Genomic DNA, 12,605 nt, shown 5'->3' with positions numbered 1-12,605 from the left:
TGCCACTATCAGAACAGTACAACACCTTAAGCACCAAACAATGTAACTAGGAAGTTGTTAGTATATACATAATGTAATAAATGCAGCCTAATTGTATGGTAAATATAACTGAATGGAAGTTCATCAGTCTTCCCCAGCGGAGAGCATGTTAATTCAACTATCAGCTTTTTGTAAGATAATGATGGGGTCAGAAGAGAGTCATTATAATTTTCAAAAGGTATATTTAATTCAGTATGTGTATTAACACCAATGATTAAGTAAACTATTTCTCTTAGAACTGTCTAATTTTGATGATCAAAAGACTATTACAGGTGGCAACAATAATACCAATAACTTTCCAGAAAATACCCTCCCTATTCTTACTGTAAAAATATGTTGACTTTGGTAGGGCATGGCCATATAGCCTATGTACCCATTTGTTATTGTTGAATTACAACTCCGATTTCATATTAATTAAACTGCCATGTCTACAATTTAAAGGTAATTTAATTGATACGTTTAGCCCTCAATTCGAAGTGGAACTGTAGAAACAAATGAACAGAGAAATTACTTAACTAGTGAGAATGGATTATCTACTGAGGCTTGAACACGAAACGCCCTCTCTATCAAAGGCACATTTTGAATAGCATTTGTTAAAATGTTCATGTCACCAGAATGATTTAAGGCGAACTAACGCTAGCATAGACTGAGGCACATATAGCAATATTTTTTTTTTAAATAATCATGGCAATGTTGCATTTCACAAAAAAATTGCTTATATTAGAAGGTCATTGTACAAATGAAAACAGAATTAGCTTAGCTACATGAGCATAGATTAGCTATTTAGGCTTGACAGCATGACACTATGTCTAAATCTTCAGACTATTATTAGCAAAACCGTATGTTATAATGGTCATTGCACCAAAATGATTTTTGAAGGACTAATGTTATATTAAACAGAGGTTAGTTAAATATATTTCAATTAGCTAACGTTTCTAGCTACTAGCCAGCTAAACTAGCAATAGTTCACCTAACGTTACTAGCAAGCTAACGTCGATAGCATTTATCGCTAATGTTAGCAGTTTTTATTTTACTCTTTTTTTAAAATTAAATAATCATGGCAACATTGCATTCCACTAAATATTTGCCTATAGTAGCAAGTCATTGTACAATTGAAAACAGTGGATAAATGAGCTGCTGAGGCTGGAATTCCTAACACCATAACTAAAAGGCAAATTATTAATACCTTAACTGTCTGTTAGAATGTTCATGTCAACAGAAGAATTTTAGATGCAGTAACAAGCCATACTCCTAATAAAAGCCACTAGCTGCTAACTAATGAAGCAATATGAATTCTATGTACGGTATAGTGTGTTGCATTTGGGGATAAACATGGGCAATAATATATAGCTTTGCTGGATGTAGCAAAGTGCCCCATGATTTCACATTATATTTGTAATTTTACAAACTTTCCTGAGTATTTCGTACAATACATTCACTGCAGTACTGAATAGTTTTTTTGCGAAAAGTATCCCTTGTACATTACAATCAATCAATCAATCAAATGTATTTATAAAGCCCTTTTTACAACAGCAGTTGTCACAAAGTGCTTTACAGAGACACCCAGCCTTAAACCCCAAGGAGCAAACAACAGTAGTGTTGAATTTCAGGGGCTAGGAAGGTTGAATTTTAGGAAGAAACCTAGAGAGGACCCAGGCTCAGAGGGGTGACCAGTCCTCTTCTGGCTGTGCCGGGTGAGATATAAAGAGTCCAATTGGAATAATAAATACATTTCTCTGGGCTAAATCCAGAGTCTATTTGATTTTAGACTAGGTCAAAAGTATGACCAGATGGACAAGGACAGGGACAGCAACGGGCCCCCCAAACCAGGTACTCCGCAGATGTGGACCAGGACCTCATCTCCTCCTAAAATGTAAAACTGGAGGAGACTGAGAAAAGTTAGAAGTGCATTCCTCATATCCCCCAGCACAATAATATAGCAGCGTAACACATTGGAACTGAGACGGGGGGGTCCGGCGACACTGTGGCCCTACCCGGGGGAGGCCCCGGACAGGGCCCAACAGGCAGGAAATCAATCCACCCACATTGCAGTGGGGGGATGAAAAATATAAGGCTTTCGCTCACTGCATTGTCCCAGGCTAAGACTGGCCCAGATTAGCTTAGCCCGCGTTCACACAAGAGTTTGTTAACCCTGGGCTAAGGCTTATACCTAGGCTAAGGATTCACTTCTGTTCCTAAGCCCTGGGCTAACAGGCAAATACCATTTTACATTCTATGATAAGCTGCAGATGTTAGCCTACATCACTGACACAAGATCAATGTTACACTACCACGATTCAATTAATGACTTCATGACATCGACTGATCAAGATGCCCACCCTGTCATTATTAGACCTGAAAAATTTAGTTAAAAGTATGCAAAGAAAGAAAAACGTTAGTCAACCTTCATTCTTTCGATATATTTGCTGGATTTACATCCAAAGCAAGCTGCAATAACTACATCGCAAAGATTTAGCAGGCATAATGAAAGGACCAAAACAGACGGAGCTGTTTGTAATGGTGCACGTCACAAGCGTATGTAAATTAAGTGAAAGGGCAGGTTTTGTGATTGGACAATAAACATTCTATGGTTTTGTTCCTGACCCTGTTTCACACTGGTTATTTTGTCAATTTATCTTGGGCTAGCCCTGAAAAGTCGGTGCTAACCCTGCTCCAGAGCATGGCCAGCTAGCCCTAGGCTAAGGGTGGTGCTTTCCCACTTCAACTATGAACACTTGCTTAGCCCTGGGCTTAGGAGGCCCTTAGCCCAGGGCTTAGGATGCTCTTAGCCTTAGGCTAAGGTTCAGTGTAAACACATCTAGTGTGGTTGGATGTAATTGCACAATCAATCTCCAAAGCAAATGAGCACAAGCAAATAAAAACAATAAAATAAAATATGATTTTTATATTGGATCATGTTCTTTACATTAGCTTATATACGCTCCAACCATTCCTCAGCGTGCTCCATCTTATAATATTATTTAACCTATGTAAAGTTTTATTACCATCTTCTTCCGCTTATCCGGGGCCGGGTCGCGGGGGCAGCAGTCTAAGCAGGGATGCCCAGACTTCCCTCTCCCCAGACACTTCCTCTAGCTCTTCCGGGGGGACACCGAGGCGTTCCCAGGCCAGCCGGGAGACATAGTCCCTCCAGCGAGTCCTAGGTCTTCCCCGGGGTCTCCTCCCGGTGGGACGGGACCGGAACACCTTCCCAGGAAGGCGTTCCGGAGGCATCCGAAAAAGATGCCCAAGCCACCTCAGCTGACCCCTCTCGATGTGGAGGAGCAGGGGCTCTACTCTGAGCTCCTCCCGGGTGACCGAGCTTCTCACCCTATCTCTAAGGGATCGCCCGGCCACCCTGCGGAGAAAGCTCATTTCGGCCGCCTGTATCCGGGATCTTGTCCTTTCGGTCATGACCCAAAGCTCATGACCATAGGTGAGAGTAGGAACGTAGATTGACTGGTAAATCGAGAGCTTCGCCTTGCGGCTCAGCTCTTTCTTCACCACGACAGACCGATACATCGACTGCATTACTGCAGAAGCTGCACCGATCCGTCTGTCAATCTCCCGTTCCATCCTTCCCTCACTCGTGAACAAGACCCCTAGATACTTAAACTCCTCCACTTGAGGCAGGCACTCTCCACCAACCTGAAGCGGGCAAGCCACCCTTTTCCGACTGAGGACCATGGCCTCGGATTTGGAGGTACTGATTTTCATCCCCACCGCTTCACACTCGGCTGCAAACCGTCCCAGCGCATGCTGAAGGTCCTGGTTAGAAGGGGCCAACACGACAACATCATCTGCAAAAAGCAGAGACGAAATTGTGTGGTCCCCAAACCTGACACCCTCCGGCCCCTGGCTGCGCCTAGAAATTCTGTCCATAAAAATTACGAACAGAACCGGTGACAAAGGGCAGCCCTGCCGGAGTCCAACATGCACTGGGAACAAGTCTGACTTACTGCCGGCAATGCGGACCAAGCTCCTGCTTCGGTTGTACAGGGACCTGACAGCCCTTAGCAAAGGACCCAGGACCCCATATTCCCCAAGCACCCTCCACAAGATGCCGCGAGGGACACAGTCGAATGCCTTCTCCAAATCCACAAAACACATGTGGATTGGTTGGGCAAACTCCCATGAACCCTCCAACACCCCGTAGAGGGTATAGAGCTGGTCCAGTGTTCCACGGCCCGGACGAAAAAACCACACTGTTCCTCCTGAATCCGAGGTTCTACTATCGGCCGTATTCTCCTCTCCAGTACCCTGGCATAGACTTTCCCGGGGAGGCTGAGAAGTGTGATCCCCCTATAGTTGGAACACACCCTCCGGTCCCCCTTCTTAAAAAGAGGGACCACCACCCCGGTCTGCCATCCCAGAGGCACTGTCCCCGACCGCCACGCGATGTTGCACAGGCGTGTCAACCAAGACAGCCCCACAACATCCAGAGACTTGAGGTACTCAGGGCGGATCTCATCCACCCCCGGTGCCTTGCCACCGAGGAGTTTCTTGACCACCTCAGTGACTTCAGCCCGGGTGATGGACGAGTCCACCTCTGAGCCCTCATCCTCTGCTTCCTCAATGGAAGAAGTGACAGCGGGATTGAGGAGATCCTCGAAGTATTCCTTCCACCGCCCGACGACATCCTCAGTTGAGGTCAACAGCTGCCCACCTCTACTGTAAACAGCGTTGGTAGGGCACTGTTTCCCTCTCCTGAGGCGCCGGATGGTTTGCCAGAATCTCTTCGAGGCCAGCCGATAGTCCTTCTCCATGGCCTCACCGAACTCCTCCCAGGCCCGAGTTTTTGCCTCCACAACCACCCGGGCTGCAGCCCGCTTGGCCTGTCGGTACCCGTCAGCTGCGTCAGGAGTCCCACAAGCCAACCAGGCCTGATAGGACTCCTTCTTCAGCTTGACGGCATCCCTTACTTCCGGTGTCCACCACCGGGTTCGGGGATTGCCGCCTCGACAGGCACCGGAGACCTTACGGCCACAGCTCCGAGCGGCCGCTTCGACAATGGCGGTGGAGAACATGGTCCACTCGGACTCAATATCTCCAACCTCCCTCGGGATCCAGTCGAAGCTCTGCCGGAGGTGGGAGTTAAAGATCTCTCTGACAGGAGACTCGGCCAGACGTTCCCAGCAGACCCTTACAGTTCGCTTGGGCCTGCCGAGTCTGTCCAGCTTTCTCCCCCGCCATCGGATCCAACTCACCACCAGGTGGTGATCAGTTGACAGCTCCGCCCCTCTCTTCACCCGAGTGTCCAAGACATACGGCCGCAGGTCAGATGAGACGACAACAAAGTCGATCATCGACCTGCGGCCTAGGGTGTCCTGGTGCCACGTGCACTGATGGACACCCTTATGCTTGAACATGGTGTTCGTTATGGACAAACTGTGACTAGCACAGAAGTCCAATAACTGAACACCACTCGGGTTCAGATCAGGGGGGCCGTTCCTCCCAATCACGCCCCTCCAGGTGTCACTGTCGTTGCCCACGTGGGCGTTGAAGTCCCCCAGTAGAACAATAGAGTCCCCAGTCGGAGCACTTTCCAGCACCCCTCCCAGAGACTCCAAGAAGGTCGGGTACTCTGCACTGCCGTTCGGCCCGTAGGCACAAACAACAGTGAGAGACCTATCCCCGACCCGTAGGCGCAGGGAAACAACCCTCTCGTTCACCGGGGTAAACTCCTACACATGGCGGCAGAGCTGGGGAGCTATAAGCAAACCCACACCAGCCCGCCGCCTCTCACCATGGGCAACTCCAGAGTGGTGAAGAGTCCATCCTCTCTCAAGGAGTGTGGTTCCAGAGCCCAAGCCGTGCGTAGAGGTGATCCCGACTACCTCTAATCAGAACCTCTCAACCTCACGCACTAGCTCAGGCTCCTTCCCCGCCAGCGAGGTGACATTCCACGTCCCTAGAGCTAGTTTCTGTGTCCAGAGATCGGGTTGTCTAGGCCCCTGCCTTCGACTGCCGCCCGATCCTCTTCGCACCGGCCCCTTATGGTCCCTCCTGTGAGTGGAGTTTTATTGAAATTGTAAGTAAAGTTTTATTGAAATTGTAATTTTGTTTCATTTATAATTTCCCCCACATAGTTTTTCCTTTGAAAATGTAGCCCACACAACACAAATTACAGACATACCACATACATTTATTTTAAAGGCAACATATGAAAATCAGAAGTCTTATTGTTGCTGACTAATCTCTAATGTAGAGTGTTATTGTTGCTGCCAAAGTAAAATAAATATATAAGTATAGAGTGATATAGTTGTTTTTAAGTGCAATTCATTTAATGCCAACTCCTTTACATAAACCATACACAATCGGTATCGTGGAGGTAGTAACAGCTGGCCACAATCAATGACATGCGGATACATAATCACAGAATTTGCAAACTTCTCTTCAATTTCACAGTTCAAAATCGAAGCTAAACATCTTCTAACAAGAATCGATACCCCTATACCCCTATATCCGCATGTCAGTGTATTTTCTAAGCCCATATAGCGTTTAATTGACAAAGTAATCATCCCCTCTTTAAAGTCATTAGCCTCTGCACATCTTTTGTACATGGCAGCTACATTTACCCAGATAGCAATGAGTCGGCTGACTGGAGGCGGTCCTCCAGAGACAGTAGAAGCGTCAGAATGTCTTAATCGCAAACACGTTTGCCGGATCACCGCCAGCCGCTTTTTAAAAAGTTTTAATGTGTTTTAATTTGTTGAAGTCTAACACTTCCCCCGAGTTGGTTTATTGGAAAGGAGAATAACACACCAGGAGTCAGGTCAATTACCGTACCACATATTCCGTTTATAACAAAAGCTTTTGGAGACAAGTGTCGCCGCACAATGTCTGAACATGAACAGTCATAACAGCATTATTTATTCTTCAAACACGCTTAAAATGTGGGGCCGTTAAGTTAGCCAAGCAGTGTGCCATTGGTCCAATTTATGTTCTATACCTTATATGTGTTGTTGGGGAAGTTTCTGAAGCCTGATGCATTCTTACTGATTAACGGACTTGAGTCCCATTGTTTAGATAGGTAAAGGAAAGTGGGGGAGCTGGTATTTGCATAGGGGGCATCTATTGTCTGTCCAGATGCTGTAAGAACCATACGAATTGAAGAAGTTATTTATGGCAGGAAGGATAAGGTGGAGGAAGATAGCATTTGACTTGTGTGATAGAACAAAGGTGTTTTATTGACATAGGACAGCATCTTACCACACCCCTTTTTCTATGTAATAAATACTGTCGAAATGATGTTTTTATTTAGAGACTATTCACTGTTACTTTGTAACCTGCGTACTCTCTCCTTGCAAGTATATTAAAACTGTTTATTGCGCAATTGATTTCTCCTGTCTTACCTACCATTTTCATAGAACTCTTTGGACTTTAGAAATTGCCATCACAGTGTACATGCAGCACAAGCGTCATATTTGGGCTTTATGTCTTCAGCTTGAAGTTCCTTAGTATGTGTGTGCGTTGTCAATCTGTGTCCTGTTCCCTGTGTGTCTGAGACACACAAGCTAAATCTACTTCCTCTTCCTAGCAACCGCCTAAATAAGATTTCCTGTTTTTCTACTTGCAAGTTTCAGCAGACATCCAACATTCTGCTTCAATGCTCACAACTGTTTAACAGCTTATACAGTCAATATATCCACAATTCCCCCTTTTGATCTCTCCCCAGAGAGATCACCCCTATTCGCCCAGCTCCAGTTCTCCCGGGTCGTGCTGTTCCAGTAGAGGCATCAGCATGGCGGTCCTGGAGCCTTCTCAATGGCTGTAGAGATCACTCTCATAGCGAGCCCTCTTATGCATGAGATACAACAACACCCACAAGTAACCATTATAGCACAAAATGTAGCAAGCGATAAAAGAACAGACATTATCAAACCTTTCCACTGGCCAAACATCGAGGTCATCCATTCCTCCAGCGGATTATCTACCCCAGAATGCTCTGTAAACCTGTCATCTTGGTACGAGTGTTAGGAGCCACTCAGTGTCCTAAACCCCCTTTTGTTACAGTATTCTTTCGGTTCCTTCCCCTAAAAGTCTGTTCCCCTGGCGCCGTCCTTTGTCTCCTTCTCATGCTCGTAGTCCCGCAGTATCCTGGGGTCCGCTCCGGGCACCGGTCCGGCTGGTTTTGGTCCTCCTTCCCTCCACACTGGGGCAAGCTCCTCCTTCCTGGTTTGGATGAGGTCCGTCAATGAGGTCCTAGTGTAGTTGCGTACCATGTCTACCGTAAACGGGTGCCACCAGTGGCACAAGTTTCTTAAAATTTGAGCCGGCCCAGCCCATGAGCTTGTGCAAATGTATCTCCTCGCATGGCTGGTGGAAGTATTACTCTACTGTCTGGCCCTCTCCAGAGCCCTCTCGTCTCTGTTGCTCCTCTCTGTCGCCAAATTGTTTTCTCTTGTAGGGAAGCCCCCTTTTGATGTCTCACTAGCTCATCTCTCTCAGGGCCTTCTCCCCACCCCACTTCCTCTTCTGCTCTTACCATCATTACTTGCGGAGTGTACCCTGCTGCCTGTTTCGCTGCTGTGTCTGCCGCTTGGTTTCCCTGAGCTACTACACTATTTGAGTTATCGTGTCCTTTGCATTTTATGATGGCTACCTTTTCGGGCAGGTCTAGGGCCTCGGCTAGTTCTCTCATCTCCGCCTCATGTTTAATCGGTTTGTCCCCTGCTGTTCTAAACTCAGCTTTTAACCACTGTCCTAGCTCCACGTGCGCTGCGCCTACCGCATATGCTGAATCTGTGTAAATGTTTATTCTCTTCCCCTTGGCCTGCCTGAGTGCCTCTATCACTGCTCTCACTTCTGCTCTCTGGGCTGACTGCAGCTCCTGAAGTCTCTCTGCTCTGACCGTGACTAAACCCTCTGGTGTTAGTCTCACTACCGCAAAGGCCGCCCTCAGCCCATCCTGTTCGTGTCTGAAACAGCACCCATTAGTGAAGAGGTCCTCTGCCCCTGGGAGGGGTTCTGCCTCCAGATCTGTCCGTGTCTTACTCTCCCTCACTACCTCTTGCGCGCACTCATGTGATAGCCCCGTCCCCATCCGGTCTGCCATATTTATCCCCTCGTGTGTGAAAGTCAAATTTGGAGCCCCGAGAATTTTGCTTGGGTGTTGTTGCCTGAGGGAAGTCATAGTGAACATCTGTGAATTTACATACGCCACTACGCTGTGTGTTTTGAGTATCTGAAGTTGATGTCCCATTACTATGTGTGCGCATTTTTGAATGAGTCTCGCCACCCCCGCTGCATGCTGTGTGCAGGTGGGGTGCCTTTTTTCGGTTTTGTCAAATCCTACGCTTATGTACATAAGGATGTTCCTATCTCCCCCTTTTTTCTGAAACAGGACCCCATTCATGTCTTGTCCTGTTACAGAAACATCTAGAAAAAAAGGGTTTTGTGTAGTCAGGAATTGCCAAACCAGCTGCGGTGGCTAGTTGTTGTTTCAGCATAATGAAGGCCTGGTCGGCCGGGCAAGTCCAATTGAGTGTGGCTTTAAGTTTACGCATTCCCTGCTCTTTAACTAGCGCTCTAAGTGGCCCTGGGAGCCCTGAGTAGTTTGGGATGTAATTGCGACTGTACCCTGTGAGCCCCAGGAATGATAACATTTCCTAAACAGTAGTGGGTTTGGGATGGTGGAGAATGGTTGTGCGGTGTGCCGTTGAAAGCCCCGCTCCTTTCTGCGAGATTACGCTGCGCAGAAAGGAGACCTGTGTTCTTACCAGCTGTAGCTTTTCTTTTGACACCTTGAACCCTTTCTCAGCCAGTCTGGTGAGGACCGTCATTGTAGCTTGAATGCAGGCGGCCACCGTCGGGGCCGCCAGCAGCAGGTCGTCTACGTACTGGACCAAAGTTACCCCTGTCGGCAGGCAGCATCCCTGCAGCGCTTCTCTCAGTACCTGGTTGAATATGCCAGGGGAAAGCGCAAACCCCTGTGGTAGTCTCGTGTATCGCCATTGTCGACCCCTATGTGTGAAAGAAAAGATGTCACGAAGTTCCTCTGCTAGTGGGAGACAGAAAAAAGCATTAGCCAGGTCAATGTAGGTAAACCATTTTTGATCAGGGGTCAAATTAGTGAGTGCTTCTAAATATACCCAATCGGTCCCTGGTGCCTCTAACCGATATGTCTTACAGCTAGGTGAGTACCATACGTTTGGCGCCTGAGTGGTTGCGCCTGACCTGGCCCCAGGTCTTTTGCTTGGTGTTTAGGAAGCAGGGCCAGTGACACATGTGGGACGGACTCCTCCGCCATCATGTACCACTGTTCCTGCTCATCTGTCAACTGTACATCTGCCGCTACCCCTTCCGGGCCTACATACAAGAATTTAGACCCGAACTGCCACGTGTCCCCACACACTACATCCCCAAACCCCTCTCTATACACCTCATCACCCTGTCGATCATAAAATAGGGTTACATGTGGGGGGTCTGGTGGAGGAAAGTACGGCTTGAGGAGGGAGATCCACGGCCTCCACTTGAAGTACTGGGACAAAATGCCCTGTTTGTCCGGCTCTTCCGGTACCAATAGTCCCCAATATATTTCCGCTATTTCACCCTTCACCGGTTGTACCAGGTACTGCCCTTTGGCATGTGGTTTCAGGACCGCACACCGCCGACGTCCCGTCTGGTAACGTGACAGTTAGTCCATCTGGAGAACATAAGATATTAGCCCCCAGTTTTATCAATAAGTCTCTCCCCAATAAGTTCACTGGTGTGTTTGCCGACACCACATACGGATGGCTGAGGGCCTGTTTACCCAGTATCGTCACTGGCAAAGTCTGTCCCACCCCTTCAAACCCCACAACCTCCACTGTCTTAGAGGATAATAGTCCTGTGGCGGGAGGGGCGGTGATGGTGGAAAAAGTGGCACCTGTGTCGACCAGAAAGGGCAAGTCCCTCCCGTCGACATTCAGGGACAGCATAGGGTCTGCCTTTCCCCCGCTGTCCCCTCCCCTCCCTGTAGACCGTCATTCCTGGTCCCACCCCCCATCATAAGAGAGTGGGTACTGGCCAGGTACACTAGGTGGTGGGACGGCGTGTAGGTTGGGAACTGGAGCTGCCCCTTGGTTTTGGTATCCTCTGCCTCTTCCGGCATTCTGTGGGCACTCCCTGGACCAGTGGTTCAGGTCCCCACACGTAAAACAGGCCCCGTATGGGACTTGGGCTCCTGGAGCCCCTCTGCCTCTACCCCGCCCCCTCCCCCTACCGTAACCTCCCCTCGGAGTCCCTGGTCGATAGGGCGCGGTGAATGCCCTCCGGCCACCGTGAGGTTGGGGTGCCCATGTGGGAACACGGTATAAATCGGGTGTGTCAGGTTCTCCCGAGCCTAGGGTTGCCATTCGTCTATCTTTCTTTTTAAACTCGTTTGCCTTTACGTTGGCCTCCCCCAGCTGTAAGCGCAGCAGTTTTTTTTCAGTTCATCTATCTGTTTCTCTTTCTCTATCTCCTCTTCTTTAGCCCTCTGTAAATGATGCACTGTGTCTTTTCCATACGTGTGATTTACTGCCCGGCAAGTCAGGATTTGCCATCATTGCCTCTTTTATTTTCTCTGGACGTCCCTCTAAGACCACCCTTCTAAACCACTCCTGCTGCAGACCCTTCCCCGGGTGCTGCCCTGTGTGTTTGGCCCATGTTTCTTTACATCCTTCTAGATACTGTCTAGGGTGTTGGTCTTTTTCCCAAGGTAACCGGGGCCCCAGCCGGCAAGGGGAAGTGGTCCCTCAAGGCTGCGGCTATGCGTCCGACCACCTGACTGAAAGGGGTGTTGTCAGGGTTCCACCTAGTGGCGGCCCCTTTTTCTATCTCAATCATAGCCTGGGCGGACATGGTTCGGGCGGCTACTGCCCTCCAGTCCCCCAATGCCAACGTTTGACCGGCTGTGAGTTTGTCAAATTGTGCCAACCATAGTCCACCTCCCTCTCCCATCGGGGGTAATTTATCTACCAGTGCCTGTACGTCTCCCAGCCCCAATGGTTTATACCGTGGTTCGCCGCCTACCACTCTAAAGAGAGGCAGCTGAAACCCAGCGCAACTACCTTCAACTACTGCTTGTGATCGCGTATACATTTTATTTTTAGTCTTTTGAGCCGATTCTACTGCGTCATGGGGTAGTTTTTGTTCTGGTGGGGGCGAACGCGATGTAGTTCTACATTTACGTCTACCTCCCCCCAGTCTCTACTGTCTGATTTGGTGTCTTCGTCTGAGTCAGTCCATCTCCCTACTGCTTTCCCCGTGAGTATCACCCGTCCTCTATGTGAATTTCCCTTTTCCTGCTTATTTTTTGTCTTTCTCACTGTGTCACTTCCATCAGACCCTGACCCCATGTCCTCACCTAACCTGCCTTTAGCACTGCCTAGCCTTTTCTTCCTGATTCCTTGAACCTCACTCTTAAGTTTCTTACTCCTCTCCTGATACGCTCCGTACTCTCTCTCTGCCCTTGCCTTAAACGGTTTCAGTTCCTCCTCAGTGTCTGTCTCGCTCTCTGATTCTGCCTTCCTACTCAACTTCCTTTTATCTTCCTTCCCTGTGAACTGAGGTATGGGCTCGCTGCTCTGTGTGTCTAGGCT

Source organism: Esox lucius, chromosome 15 (assembly GCF_011004845.1).
Source record: "Esox lucius isolate fEsoLuc1 chromosome 15, fEsoLuc1.pri, whole genome shotgun sequence".
NCBI lineage: Eukaryota > Metazoa > Chordata > Actinopteri > Esociformes > Esocidae > Esox > Esox lucius.
Note: the sequence above shows the minus strand (reverse complement) of the source record.